Genomic DNA, 16,524 nt, shown 5'->3' on the forward strand with positions numbered 1-16,524 from the left:
AAAATGGAAACTCATAAATAAGTATCAAGCTTGTAATTGGTGTAAATATTTGGAGAGTAATGGGGAAATATTTACCAATAAAGGTCTTAAAATGTGCATGTAATTTATCTTACATATCTAGTGCTTTTAATTTTTCATGAGGAAAATTATGTCACTTTTACACATAAAATAGAACTTCTTAAGCTCCAATCTCTTCAATCTCTTCATTGATTAAGGGACTATCAAACACCATAAAACCATTTTATGGCTTTCAGTTTTAACTCACAATAAAAGGAATGATTATATACTGTCTCCCAGTGATTTTTAGGATTAAGTTGATTTTCTTGCATTAATAAACTAGAAAAATACGAACTTGAAGAATTGACTTTTGGATTGAAAAAAAAAAAAAAACCCACAAAATTTTAAATGTAATAGTAATGGTAAAATCCTAATGAGGAAAGAGAGAGACCCTCTCATATTGTTTTATATTGTTTTTATACTCAGTACCTGTTTTAAGAAAAAAAACAAGTAAGTAAAACCAAAGACAGGAAGCATAGTCTGGGCCTGCCTGGCCTAAACCCAGTAGTTAGAAATCAGCTCATAACTCAGAAACCGATGCTATTCATAGATTCTAGACATTGTACAGAAGAACACTGTGAAACTCCCCGCCCTGTTGTTTCTCTCTGACCACTGGTGCATGCAGCCCCTGTCACGTACCCCCTGCTTGCTCAAATCAATCACGACGCTTTCATGTGAAATCTTTAGTGTTGTGAGCCCTTAAAAGGGACAGAAATTGTGCACTCCGGGAGCTCAGATTTTAAGGCAGTAGCTTGCCGATGCTCCCAGCCGAATAAAGCCCTTCCTTCTACAACTCGGTGTCTGACAGGTTTTGTCTGCCACTCGTCCTGCTACATTTCTATTAATCCTTAATACTTCTAATTACTAAAATAGGAAGGAATATAATTAAAAACAAAATCTTCCACCCCAAAAATACTGCAAAAAGAAAAAAAATTGTCTTATTAGATACTTATTAAACCAGAATTTGATTTGCATCATAGGTATTCAAAAAGAGAGTGTAAAGACATGAAGAATATCAACCTGTTGTACAGCTAAACAAAACTCATTATATTACATACATATTCTTATGATAAATGCTGGATTTAACAGCACATTTTGTCACACAAAGTTCATCCTAGATTCCCCAGGTAACTGGAGTAGTCACCTTTCTGTGGAAGCTAAAATTGGCTTTATCAAAAGAAAAAAATAAACTTCCTGTATTTTTAAAACAGAAGGTAGCTTTGTAACTTGGATTCACGTGCCCATAGAAGTTAGTCTCCTACAGAAACTGGGAAACAGGGACTGTGTCTTCTTGGTAATTATTCTTAAAGAAAACACATTCAGGTCCTTGACAAAGGCATTCCTGGGGTGTAAAACAGGAAAGAGGCTCTTCTACAAATTTACAATTCAAATGGGCAGAGAAAGAACTTGCAATTACAGCTTTCTGAAGAAAATATTCTAAGAGGCAGTGGAGAAGTATTTCACTGTTTGTACTGGGGAATTTAATTTTTTAAATTTGTATTTATTCTTACACTAGCTGGTTATTAGCACTAAGGAATGTCTGAAAAATACTGGTTTGTATTAGCAATCTTTCCCAATTAATTTATCTCTGCAAGTTATCTCTTGATGTGAATACTAACTTTATACCATCTTAACTCAAATTGAAAATAAAACAGAAGTTTAATTTCGTCATTTAATATCTATGATTCTCGTGTGGATGATTACCAACTTCTCTAAGGTATTTCTAATTTTAAAAGCTCCAATTGCTGTTTCCTATCTAGCTATCTTCATTTCCAGAAGCGCAAAGACTAACTGTAGAAATACTGATTTCCAAAATATTGAGAATCATAGGTGCAGTAGGGAAATCTTTAATTGACTCAAAAACAGGAAAAAAAAAAATCAGGAATCAAGTTAACTTGGAAGTTAATGATGCCATATAAGCAAAATGAAAGTGAGCTTTCCTGGACACAAGATCACACCTTATACATTCCGTGGATAAAGTTTCCTTTCTGCAGGGCAGGGCTCAGCAGCACAGGAGTCCAGAGCAGACTCAAGTTCTTAAAAATCTCAACTTCTGCTTTAATTATTCTCATAAAGACTTAAGTATGTTCAGATGTCAGGAAATAAAAATAAATTTGTTAAAATATTCTCCATAGTATGTAACGGGTACTATTTATTATTTCATAACCATAAACTTCCTAGACATTTTATGTTTTAGGTTCACAAAAAACTTGCAAAGTGGGTATTAATACACTCATTTTATCGATGACAGTGTGAAAGTGTCCAATTGGGCAGCAATCATTGCAAATGTGTGGAGAAAACACATGGGTACATGGTTATTTTTTTTGCAGCATTATTTCCAAAAGCAGAAGATTGAAAATCAAGATCTGCATACACAGAGGACACCCATCCAAGGAGGTATTATGCTCCTCTAGAGAAGAATGAGGAAGGTTTCCACACTTCAGTGAAACCATCTCCAAAATTACTCAGTGAAAAAAGAATCCAGATGAGTGTTATGATTTTTGTAAACAAGGGAAAATTATGTATATATATTAAGTATATGTATTATATACCATATAATATGAATTATATATGTAAACTTGTTACTGCATGCATAAGACATCTCTCTGATTGTTAGTAGCCTTCAGGAAAGGAATTTTGTGGATGGGAACTAATACTGGAAGAAGACTTTTAGTCTTAGAAGTCTTGAACCATGTGAAAGTATTAATTCAAAAAAGTAAATAAAATTTATAACAAAAATCTAATTTACATGTTTTTCACACATAAGCCTTTGTTCTTTACATGTCATCTAGTGCCTTAAACATTTCAGAAATAAACGCAAAAGGGATTACTGTGGACGATCAGTCAGAGTGGCAGAAGAAATTATAGGAATAGAAAGGAGCAAAGCTTCTTGGAAGGCCAGGGGTGGGGGTTTGCATAGCATCAGATAGTTTGGCTGAAGGCAACCAGAGTCTCTTTTCAGAAGCCAAAGAGCTTAGGGTGCCCATACAAAGGAATGTAGAGTAGTTTATCTAAATAGCTTGTTTAACTCATGCGGTCCTAAAATCAACCTTTGATCATTTGTGGGCAGGATGGCTCTATCTGGGGCAGGGCGACCAGGTTAATTACCCACATGTGTGTTGACTCAAAGCCTTTGTTAATTAAATCTGTACTAAATAAATGTGAGCATTGCCAGCTTGGAGGGACGGCAAACTCTCTTTGGCCCCTAATGCCAGCAGCCCCCTGGCCCACTCTTTCACTCAGTACTAGTGTCTGAGTACGTGTGTCATCCGTCGTGCAACTGGGGTCTGCAGGACAGACCCCCGCACATTATAAATAATAACGTATCTAAATGAATACATTCTTTCAAGTTTCCAACCATCCCCATCAGTCTAAAGCAGTGCATACAAAACATTATCATGGAGCCAGGCACGGTGGCTCGCACCTTTAATCCCAGCACTTTGGGAGGCCGAGGCGAGTGGATCAACTGAGGTCAGGAGTTTGAAACCAGCCTGGCCATCATGACGAAACCCTATCTCTACTAAAAATACAAAATTAGCTGGGCGTGGTGGTGCATGCATGTAATCCTAGCCACTTGGGAGGCTGAGGCAAGAGAATCACTTGTACTTGGGAAGTGGAGATTGAAGTGAGCCGAGAGCATGCCATTGCACTCTAGCCTGGGCAACAAGAGCGAAACTATGTCTCACAAAAAAAAAAAAAAAAAAAAATCATGGATTTCATTCTAGGAATACCAAAAATGTGTGGTATTTTTCAGGCATGTTATTGAAGTGACCAACACAAGCATCAATCTTTGACTAGCAAATGCATAATTAACTTTAATTCATCAGGGAAAGGTGCCGTCTCCTAAATAGCACAATTCCTTCCTCAAAAAGAATCCGTGCATTTTTCTCTCTGTGTTCAATCTATTAGCCTCGATGTTATCTAATGGCAATTCGGAAACAGGTTAGGAAGATGCTCTTATTTAAACTCGTCCTTCCCAAAAGGTATATATTTTTTGTTTTTATTCATACCTTTAAAAAAAAAAAAGAAAAGAAAAGAAACTAAAGAAAATCAAAGTAAAATTTTCTTAGCAGAGTGGTTAATTGCATTTTTCTTTCCCTGGAGTCAATTTGGATGACGGCTAAACTGGCTGCTAACAAAAATTTTGTATCAGAGAAACACCTGGCATTTGAAGTTGACATATAGGTATTCATGGCATTTCATATGCAGTGGAAACAATCAGCTCATGATTCTGCAGGAGAAGCAGGTGACAGGTGAGCACCCTCTAACCCATCATCCAGGGATGCTGCCAGATGGATTCTACAGTTGGAACAATTAATTACAGACATAATTTAGGAATATTTTAAAACACATTATAAGAAACAAGAGTTTTTATCTACATCAGATTCACCTAACCTAGACATAAATTGTGTAATGATCACAATTTATGTCTAGCTTTTTACAGTTAAAGAAGAAAAATAAAGAGAAATTTCTTTTTTTTTTTAGTTTATGTAAAAATTTTTTTGACCAACATGTAGAAAAAGTGATACTACTACATATGATACAGTTGCAAGAATCTAAAGAAAAGTGTGGATTTGATTCCATTGCACAATTTGCTAGCGTATTTCCCGGGTAGTGTCATGCTGAATAAATAGGAGTGGGGTGGTGGGGTGGGTAAGGGATTCAGATAAGCCAGACGCAGGGTGATTTGTAGACAGAATTGTAAACTTTAGTCAGCCCCCACACGCTGCTGGGGAATGTGGAATGTTCCAGCTCTGAGATGTTAACTGAGAAAAGAGAAGTCAAACAAAACTGATACGTGCAGCCCTGTCTACAGAATCCTTCATTATCCAGTTTAATCAGGAGTTTCTTGGTATTTTATTAACTTGGTCCCAAAGAAGGAATTCAAGTCCTAGATAAGTAAATCTTCAATTTGCTATTCCCTGAAGTATGGAAATGATGTTGGGCCAATTTTTAATCTCTGCTGCCAGAGAGGCCCTTTCTGCTAATAGACAGAAACTCTTTTGCTCAACTTATTAATGACTTGTAGTCTTTCGGATATGGCTGACCTGAATTGGACTGAACTCCACCATATTCTGGCTGAGTGGGTCATTACTGGAATGACACATTTGCTCTTCAGAGATCTTTATTTTTATTTTATTTTTTTCTTGAGATGGAGTCTCACTCTGTAAATCAGACTGGTGCGATCTCGGTTCACTGCAACCTCCACTTCCTGGGTTCAAGTCATTCTCCTACTTCAGCCTCTCGAGTAGATGAGACTACAGGCAGGCGTCACCATAATTTTTGTATTTTTAGTAGAGACAGGGTTTCACCATGTTGACTGGGCTGGTCTCGAACTCCTGACCTCAAGTGATCTGGCCTCCCAAAGTGTTGGGATTACAGGCAAAAGCCACCGCGCCTGGCCAGAGAACAACTTTAGAATGAAGGAAATATGCAAAAGAATATCACATCAAGGATCTATTAATTACCATCTATTAATTACTATATGTGGGTAATTATGACTATTACCCAAGCATTCTACGTTGACAGCTTGAGAGGATGTTTGTTCTGCATGATGGAGTGTGGAGAAGGGCCAGGATTCTTAATCTATCTGTGGGTTATGACTTCCCACAATAGCCACCCCTTGCCCCCAACAGCCCTTTTATTGGTTTTGGATGGAAAATCCCTACCTATGTGATGGTCCCTATAATTTGACCAACAGTAGACCCAAAAGGTTATGGTCTGAAGCATTTTAATTATATCCACGACTAGATAATGGGGTCTGTGTTCTTCAAAGTGTGGGGCTGCCTATTCTCCCAGGAACCAAATGGCCTCTGCCTTAAGAAAGTACGCTTACTAGGAAATACCCTGCCTACCTTAGGAATAAATGCAACTCAAGGAAGAAATAAGAGAGCTGAAAAAGCTGGTGCCATTTGGAAAAAAAAAAAAGGAAGGAATGAGATTTAACTGGTGCTCAAAGCTTCTCCGATACAAAATATTTGGTCATGTATTCATAATTTGCTTGACATTTCCAGCAAAGCGAAGATGGCAATAACAAAAGGAACTTCATACAAGAGAAAAGACCCACGGAGCTAAGGAGTTTCTGTTGGAACAAGACTCTTCTGTTTTGCTTATATACAGTTAAGTTCTTTTAGTGTCTGACCCAGTGTCTGATGTAAGCCCACGTTCTCTTCTTTGGCCTGGGCAAGTTTCTCTTCCAGGTCTTCAACTGTCTTTTCCAGTTTTGCAACCGTTCTCTCTGCAAATTCAGCACGGGTCTCAGCCTCTTTCAGTCTGTCAGACAGAAGTTTAATTTCTTCTTCACATTTGTCCTCCTTTTCAGAATACTCTTCAGACGCAGCCTCCAGAGATTTCAGGTTGTTAGTAACATTCTTGAGTGCTTCTTCCAGTTGGCCACATTTTAGTTCAGACCCCTCCGCACGCTCCTCTGCCCTCTCCAGCTCACCCTGCAGGATGACCAGCTTACCAGCTACCTCCTGGTGTTTGCGGTCAGCCTCATCCGCAGTGTGCTTGGCCTGTTTGAGCTGCATCTCCTGAATTTCCACCTTCTCCTCATCCTTCATGGCCCGGTTTTCTATCACCTTCATTCCTCTCTCACTCTCATATACGGCCTTTTCCGCCTCCTCCAGCTTCTGCAGGGCCGTGGCCAGTCGTTCCTGAGCCCCGGCCAACTCCTTCTCAAGGAGCTGGATGCGTCGGTTGCGGGCGGCCACATCGCCTTCAGCTTTCTCGCGCCGCTCGCGCTCGCCGTCCAGCTCCCGCTGCAGGCCCCGCGCGGTCTCCCACCTCGTCCGCCGGCTGCTGCAGGGCCTGGATCTTGCGTTTCACCGCCTCCAGGGAGCTGAGGCCGGCCAGGCGCGGAGGCGCAGAGGCACACGGGCAGCGGAGGGCGCTCGGCTGGACTTGGCTCCGGCCATAAAGGGAAATTTCTTATCCTTCTGAGTGGTATGCTTTCAACACCCCTTTTCCATTTGTGTGTGTACGTGGTTTAGAAATAAATGATTTGTGATGATCTGTGATGCTTTTCATACACTGATGTAATATATAAAAGGAAACAAAATGTGTGATATGAGGGAAAATGTCAGAAGTTTTAGATGCAGGGTAGAGATATTTAAGGTTTTTGCCATTTGCTAGTTAATGATCTTTTGAAAAAGTAGAATGCTATGATATTTTAAAGGTTTTACAACTAAATCTTTACAATTTCCATGTTAAATCAGAAGCCAACATGGGTTCCCACCAAAGGATCCATGGTGTGCTTTGACTCAGACATGTACACTACCAAAAAATTAAAAAAAATAAAAATTTCTAAACTCAGCTGCCTGGCTCTCTAAGGAGAAATCTAAAGCCCAAGTTGGTTGACCTCAAATGATTTTCTGGATCCTAAATGGTTTTCTTTACATATCATGTCAAAATATCAAAGATTGAAGAGTAGTTTTCAAAGAATACCCCAGAAACGATAAAGGGAAGCGATGGGTCCCTGAACAAAGATGGAGCGTGGACGCCCTTCTGGCCCTGGCAAGGAGAGGAGCAGAGGGGAGGGAGCCTGAAGACACCAAGAGAAACTGCAGGTACCGTAAGTGTGACTCAAGACGGTACAGATAAATTGTTTCAGGATGCCCCCACTTCAGAAACCACCACTTACCCACCTGGGGAATGCCCATGAGTTTACTTTTACCCTGTCTCATGTAGTATTCCATGGTATATATGAATCACATTTTCTTTATCCGGTCTACCATTGATGGGCATTTAGGTTGATTCCGTATTTCTGCTATTGTGAACAGTGCTGCAGTGAACATATGTATGCATGTGTCTCTATGGTGGTATGATTTCTGTTGCCTTCGGTATATACCCAGTAATGAGATTATTGGGTCAAATGGTAGTTCTGCTTTAATTTCTTTGAGGAATTGCCACACTGCCCTCCACAGTGGTTGAACTAATTTACACTCCCACCAGTTGTGTTTAAGGATTCCCTTTTTTATGCATCCTTACCAGTATCTGTTATTTTTGACTTTTTAATGGTCCTTCTGACTGGTGTAATATGGTATCTTCCAGTGGTTTTAATTTGCATTAGAAATCACCTTAGTGATAATTAGTGGTGCTGACTTTTTTTTCATATGGTTTTTGGCTGCATGTATGTCTTCTTTTCAAAAGTTTCTGTTCCACAGTGGCTCATGCCTGTAATCTCAGCACTTTGAGAGGCCGAGGTGGGGAGATCACCTGATGTCAAGGGTTCGAGACCAGCCTGGCCAACCTGGCAAAACCCTGTCTTTACTAAACGTACAAAAATTAGCTGGGCATGGTGATGGGCACCTGTAATCCCAGCTACTCGGGAGCCTGAGGCAGGAGAATTGCTTGGACCCAGGAGACAGAGGTTGCAGTGAGCCAAGATTGTGTTATTGAACTTCAGCCTGGGTGACAAGAGCAAGACTCCATCTCAGGGGAGAAAAAAAAAAAAAAAACAAAAAACAAAACAAAACAAAAAAAACCCAGAACGTATCTGGTCATGTTCTTTACTCAGTTTTTAATGGGGTTGTTTTGTGTTTGTAAATTTAAGTTCCTTATATACTCTAGATATTAGACTTTTGTTAGATGTATAGTTTGCCAAAATATTCTCCCATTCTGTAGACTGTCTGTTTACTCTATTGAGAGTTTCTTTTGCTGTGCAGAAACTCTTTAGTTCAATTAGATAACAGTTGTCAATTTCTGCTTTTGCTGCAATTGCTTTTAGCATCTTCATCCTGAAATATTTCTATGTCCAGAATATTTTACCTGAATTGTCTCCCAGAGTTTGTGTAGTTTGGGGTTTTACATTTAAGTCTTTAAATCCATCTTGCATTGATTTTTCTATGTGGTGAAAGGAAGGGGTCCAGTTTCAGTCTTCTGCATATGGCTAGCGCATTTATCCCAGCACCATTTATTGAATAGAGGGTTCTTTCCTCATTAATGTTTTTGTCAACTTTGTCAAAGATCAGATAGTTGTAGGTGTTTGGCCTTATTTATGAGCTCTCCATTCTATTCCATTGATCTGTGTGTTTGTTTTTGTACTAGAAGCCCTGTAGTGTAGTTTGGAATCCGGTCGTGTGATGCCTCCAGCTTTGTTCTTTTTGCTTAGGATTGCTTTGACTCTGGGCTCATTTTTGGTTCAAGGTGAATTTTAAATAGTTTTTTTCTATTTCTGTGAAAAATGCCATTGGCAGTTTATAGGAATAACATTGAATCTGTAAATTGCTTTGGGCAGTATGGTCTTTTTAACAATATTGACTCTTCCTATCCATGAGCATCGAATGCTTTTCCTTTTGTTTGTGTCATCTCTGATTTCCTTGAGCTGTGTTTTCTATTTCTCATTGTGGAGATCTTTCACCTCCCTGGTTAGCTGTATTCCTGGTATTTGATTCTTTTTGTGCCAGTTTGAATGAGATTGTGACCCTTATTTGGCTCTTGTCTTGGATGTTGTTGGTTTATAGGAATGCTACTGATTTTTTATACATTGATTTTTCATTCGGAAACTTTCCTGAAGTTGTTTATCAGCTGAAGGAGTTTTTGGGCCAAGACTATGAGGTTTTCTAGATATAGAACTATGTTGTCTGCAAAAAGGGCTAGTTTGATTTTCTCTCTTCCTGTTTGGACGCTTGTTATTTATCCTGTCTAATTGCATTGGCCAGGACTTCCGATACTGTGTTGAATAAGAATGGTAAGAGAGGGCATCTTTGTTTTGTGCCAGTTTTCAAGGGGAAATGTTCCAGCTTTTGCCCATTCAGTATGATGTTGGCTGTGGGTTTGTCATAGATGGCTTTTATTATTCTGAAGTATGTTCCTTCAATGACTAGTTTATTGAAGGTTTTTAACATGAAGCGATTTTGAATTTTATTGAAAGCCTTTTCTGCGTCTATTGAGAAAATTATGTGTTTGTTTTTAGTTCTGTTTATGTGATGAATCACATCATAAATGTATGTATTTTTAAGTGGAGAGTATAAATAGAATTGAATAAATATTTATACAATTAATAACAAAGTAACAATGACATTGACTTCTGTTCCATAATGTGGTAGAAAGTTTACTGTTTTGTTTTCCTTTTGCCATAACTTAGGGTATCCTCCTTTTCCTTTATGTACAAGTCAAATTAAACACAGACAAAGCTAAATGAAAGCTTGACGTGCAGCTTTTCTCTTACCAAATTCACATTATACTGATTCTTGGTGTTGGTCTAATACAGAAAAATCAAGCTAAATATCTTCCCAGCAAAACCATTTTAACTTCTGGAACATGTAGGAATTTATTTGTAGGAACAGCAGATTTTTGACTTGGAGGAATTATTTTCCAGCTCTACAAAAATGTTCATTCACTTTGTATCTACAGGCTTGTTTTGGTGGAACAGCTGTTTGTCATTCAGAATCTGCATCTATAAATCCATCATAAAGACTATCCAAATTTAAAAGATCCATTGTTTGTAAACACTTCAAAACATATTGGATGTCGTCAAAATAAAACCCCTCTTTCTCTGGGAAAATGGTTTTAAAGCACAGATTTAATCTGTATTAATGAAATTGAAGTTGGTTTCCAAATATTTTGTTTAAAAAACTAGAATTTCCTGTTTAATTTGGCTGCCCTTTACGTGTATTTTTGAGTTCTGACGCAGTGTCATTTCTGCCAAAAATAAATCACTTTTTCATTGGATGAGTTTTTGTTGCAACCTACAGATGGCATTGAACAACCCGGGGGAATGAGTTCATCCTTTCCTAGACAACTTATGGTATTTTCCAAGATCATTAAACAGTTTTGGAAAAACAGCATATACTTTTCTGGTTTTCTTTCTTTTTCCATCATCATCTTCAATGTATTATTAAATTAGAGAAAACTATTTTTTTTTCCCTGCATTTTGAATATATGATTTTATGGCAGGTATCTTTAACATCTTCTCTATGGCCAGCAACATTGATAACAAGCTTCTAGGCACATGTATAGGAGTTATCTTCTTTCATTTCTTTAAGCTAAAAAAATGTTAAGCCCTACTACGTATTTTGGGCAAACTGAAATGTGACCAGAATTTTTCCTTATAAACCACCACCACAGATGCATGCAGGCTATGGAGCAGGTAGCACTGTTTTATTTTTATGGGTAAGAAGTTTATAGACTAAATGGAATTGGCCAAATTTTACCCTTGCATTGTCTGCTGAAGATGCACATAGATAAGTGAAGTTTATCTAGGTGAACAAGATACCAACTATCTACAGGTTCACCGTCTTCATGGATACCAAGAAGATCATTTGAAACTATGTAATTTTTTCCTTTTGAGTTGATACATGGTAAGTGTACAAGTTTCTGGGATACAGAGTGATATTTTGATTCATGTATACAATGTAGAATGATCAAATAAGGGTAATTGGCATATCCTTCACACTGAATACTTATCATTTGTGTTGTAAACATTCAAAATCTGTTTTTCTTTTTGAAAATACATCTTTATGATTAACCATATTTATCATACAGTGCTACAGAAGACTGGAGCTTATTTATCCTATCTAGCTGTCACTTTGTATCTGTTCACCTACATCTCCCTTTTCTCCCCGGCCCCCTACCCTTCTCAACTTCTAAAGACCATAGCTCCATTGTCTACTCCTATGACCTCAGTACCTCATTTTTCTTTAGTTCCCACATATAAAATGAGAATGTGTAACATTTATCTTTATCCCAGGGAATGGTTTCCCAGAACATTTTTCTTTCTTTTTTTTTTGTGCTAAAACCAGGACTGTACTGGAAAAAGCAGGTATGGCAGTCACCCTACATTCAGGGTAAAATACTAGTCAAAAGTATAGAGCACGCTTTCAATATATTTCCTATAATGTGGGGCCCAGAGCCAATATCCAAGAAAAAAGGAATATGGGTGTGTTTTTGGCAATAGCTTATAGTGTCTTGCAAGAAATACCTCCAAAAAAATGTTCCTTAAATCGTACAAGTATCTTGAACATGCCCTCCTTTCTTTTGTTCTTCCTCGATAAAGGCAAATTGGTGTCACCTTTGTCATTTATGGGATGTGCAGTTGCAAGCCAGGAGGTGGCTGCTGCCTGAACAGAGGCTGTGCTCTGTTTCAATCGGCAGTGACTGACCCATGAGTTCCGATACAGGGCCCTTGGCTCTTCTGAGTAGCTGCGTCCTTCATGCCAGGGTGTGTGTGATGTGTTTCTTTCCTTGTAACATGGTCAAATCAGAAGATACTCTTCTTCCTTTCCACTGGAAGGATAAGAAATCACTTGTGTATTCTTGGAGTGGTCATGGGCTGGGATAAAATTCTGATACAGCGCAGATGATGGTGGAGGTGGGTCTCCAAACCATCATTGTAGGACTTTTTCAAAAGTCCCTCATATGTACACCATCATCTCAAAGTCATGTATATGACAGTGGAAGCTCTTGAGGCTTTTGAAACATTCTTCTTTCTCCCCACCTTCTCACTTTCTTGAACCCATACACTCAAGGGCTTTCCCAAGGTAAAATGCCAGTGTATTAGAATCGATGTTTCCTATGAGGTATGCCAGGCACTTCAGTTACACTGGAGGAAAGGAAATAGCAACAGAACAGTTGCAGTCATGATTTTCCTGAAACATTTTGTACAAGTTTCAGTTATAACATTCCAACGACCATGTCAGCTACACCAGGTTATGAGAAAGAATTTTGAAAACAGGCTAGCAAAATCTTTCTAGTAACCATCAAGAGAAAAGAGACTTAGGAAACTGACAGAAGAGACTCATATTGGGTGTGACTTCTTCATATGTTTAATAAATTATTAAATATTTAATACATATCTAACACTCCAGGGTCTTCATATGTTTGTGATTTTCTCTTATACTTTGTATTAGGTGCTATAGGGATTACTATGCTTGGACAATTTGATTAGAGTAGAGCAAAAGTTATGCTAGGGGAGGTACCGGGCTCAATAAGACCAAATACAGTTTTAATCACCAAATTGATACTATGTATAGAAATGTTTCCAATATTTTCTATTGCTGATATGTTTGTACACATTGCTTATTAATGCAAATACAATATAAAGTGTTTAAAGTTCTTCAAATTATTTAATAAATTATGCTACTTATTTTTTAAAAAGTTATTTTCTAATTTTCAATTGAGACAAGTTTTTGCAAGAACAAGCCCTAAAAGTAGGAAAAGCAGAGTGATGTTGAAGCCACATTTTTCTTGATCTGGATTTTGTGGTGAAATTAAATACTTTCTCATTTAGCTATATGAGTAGACTTACATATGGAAAGGTATCAAGCATATATGTGAAAAACCCTATTGTGGGTAGGATGAGATATGCGTAACAAATTAAGAGGTTTGTATAATGACCATTTTGTCATGATGGCTTCAGGTGGGGGAAAAAACCTGTAAAACATTAGACTAGGCCAAAATTGAAGCGCTTTTATTTTGAAATCAAGAATACACAAAACTGTCATGAAATAATAAAAGTATAGCCCAAAAGGTGACTGTTTTCTTAAAATTAAAATCTACATGCAGTGGCATAGATGCAAGTTGATGAGTTTACAAACATTACCTCTGCTCTCCCCCTCTCTGCAGTGCCCTAGTTGTAGGCTGGACCTTGGCTTCTTGCTTCTTGTCGTTATGAAAAGTTTCCAGCCTCATTAGCGTTGGTGTGCGGGGAGGTGCTCACCTCTGGGAGGGTGGGTTGACACCATACTTTTGCCTTCTGTAGGGGTCCTTATCAAACAAATGAAACTTCCTCTGTTGGATGCATTTTCATAGCCACTTGGATAATTTTAATGTGGTTTTTGATGCATGGGACATTTATGTTGTCAGAACAACTGTTTTACATGATTTGTACGGGAGCTTTTTATGGCTTTTAAAAATGATTCTAAAATCCAGAAGAGGTTAAGCATGAGTGATGGGTAAATGGGCCCAGTAGGAGAAATTGAATATCAGGGAAAAGTCCTTTCACTTGTGAATGTAATTACTGTAACTTTGGTAAGGTCTGATCTGCTAGTTTTTAAGCTAAGTAGAAGAACTGGACATAAGATTATAGCTTATAAATAAATTATATATTTTGAACACAAAAGCCACCATTGGACTGTAATAATACATTACAGTTGTATATAACTCATGGTTTTCAAAGTACTGTTACCTGCATTATTTAATTTGACCTTCACAATCACCTTGAGGTTCAGGCAGGAATAAAAATATTTGTACTGTCATACAACAGATGAGGAGACTGAGGCTCAGATAGGATACAGATTTGAGCAGAATTTTTATAAACTTTTCTTGAGATTTTTAGAGTTGCTCATGAATGAAATAAATTTCACCAATTAAATCCATAGGATTTCTTTTTTTTTACTTTTTATTTATTTTTTCTGAGACGAAGTCTCACTCTGTCGCCCAGTCTGGAGTGCAGTGGCGTGATCTCAGCTCACTGCAACCTCCGCCTTCTGGGCTTAAGCAATTCTCCTGCCTCAGCCTCCCAAGTAGTTGGGATTACAGATATGCACCACCATGCCCAGCTAATTTTTGCATTTTTAGTAGAAACGGGGTTTTGCCATGTTGACCAGGCTGTTCTCAAACTCCTGGCCTCAAGTGATCTGCCCACCTCAGTTTCCCAAAGTGCTGGGATTACAGGCGTGACCCACTGGGCCCAGCTCATAGGATTTCATAGTTGGAATTAACAGAAGCTTATTCAATCCAGCAAGATGATCATCTATGTAGAAAAATTATTGAACGGTCCCTATTAATTAAATGACTCCACATTTAATAAAAAGTTATGCGGATGCATAAGAGAGAAGCAACAATTAGAAGACAGGGACAGACCATGGTAGCGATTCGCTCTTTTGTCTGTGGTTTAGAAAAGTTTTATTCTAGCAGAAATATTATCAAGAAGTGGCTCCCAAACTGTAAAAGAGAGCAAGTGATATGGTATTTATTAATTCTGAAAAGCTGAAGTACCATTAGCAGACAAGGACTTCAGGCAGGAAAGTCGAGTGAAGTTGCAATATGGCAAAGAGAAGCATATTGCTCGAGTATCACAGAATTCCAAAGAAAACTGAAGGAAAAACAGACAAAAATATTTGCTGGTATTAAGTTTCCCTTCCAGAGATTGGATGTATATTCACTATAGTTAAGATGTGAGGTAAGGGGAATAGGCCTCCTTTGCAGTTTATGGCTGGTAAGCAGAAAAACAAATGGTAGAATAAAAGCAAATGGGAAATTTGAGGAATGTAGAGTTGGAGTCAGGGTCAAAGTAGTCAGTTTGAATTTGCTAACAGTAACGATATGAGTAAAGGCTCAGGATACCGAATAGACCAGGGTAGCGGAGGTATTCATCATACGAAGGGGAAGGTGGCTTTGAAATGCTTGGAAGTATTTGTAAGTAACAACAACAAAAGAAGACAAAAAAAGAAGGGTTTTGTATTTGGCTGAGTCATATTAAATTGACATTTTTGTAGGACAAAGTAGGTTGAATGACAGCAAGTTGATATGGTTTGACCCAAATGCATTTTTTCCGGATTGTGTTAGTTATTTACCTTGATACATATATGATGCAAATAAACAGTAAGTGAAAGGTTCTGAAGAGAACGTAATATTTTCTCATCAATAATTATAGAATATTACATTAATGAGAAATATTTATCATTATAAAAAATAGAGATTCAGTAATTCCCCTTTCCTCTCTCTCTCCACCCAAATTTGAGCTCAATCCCTGCACTTCATTCTCTTCTTTGACCCCGCTCCTTCCCACACCTTAAACACATTTCACTTTTCCTCTTCTTTACCTCTCTGTACTCCTTTCTAAGATTCAATAGTCAATTGCTAAGAGCTGGATTTCAAGCAATGCCAGTGTCAGGGATGTGAACCTGCCCAGGCTCTGGATGAACTCACTAGTTAATGATAATTTATGATATTGGCACATCTAAGTAGAGAAGGAAAATGCATTTCCGAACGAAAGGCTGGCAGTTAGTGTTGCTCTAAACAATGTATTTAAGGGGAAATAAAAATTCCTTTTCACTAAATATTAGAAATTGAGTTTTATTGTTCTTTTTAATACATAAATGGATATTTAGCAGACATGAAGCAGAATCAGATTATTGCTTGTAATAAGATCCTTTTCTATAACTGAAAGAAATAGATCCTTGTAATAAGATCCTTTAATAAGGATATTATCCTTGTAATAAGATCCTTTTCTATAACCTTAAGAAAAATAAAACAAATCACAGTAATTTTATCCAAAATTTGTTTTTACTTCATCAAATTATAGCATACATATAGAAAAGTTATAATGTGCAAAACTCCTAAATGCACCTGCAGTTCAGGAGATTTTCACACCACTGACAGCAAGATGTGCATTATTTCCTACAGCTCAACAGGCTCCTTTGTGCCTATCCCTAGTCAATATCCCACAGATGCAGCCACTATTTTGAATTTCGTTATCGGAAATTATTTTTGTCTGAAGTACAAATAATTTTTCATAGGGAA

At 37.8% G+C, this 16,524-nt stretch overlaps 1 pseudogene; it reads right to left on the reverse strand.

Annotated features, from left to right (window-relative positions):
• Nucleotides 1-6,167: 6,167 nt before the first annotated feature.
• Nucleotides 6,168-13,689, reverse strand: LOC111547408 (annotated as a pseudogene).
• Nucleotides 13,690-16,524: the final 2,835 nt, after the last annotated feature.

Source organism: Piliocolobus tephrosceles, chromosome 7 (genome assembly GCF_002776525.5).
Source record: "Piliocolobus tephrosceles isolate RC106 chromosome 7, ASM277652v3, whole genome shotgun sequence".
Classification (NCBI taxonomy): domain Eukaryota; kingdom Metazoa; phylum Chordata; class Mammalia; order Primates; family Cercopithecidae; genus Piliocolobus; species Piliocolobus tephrosceles.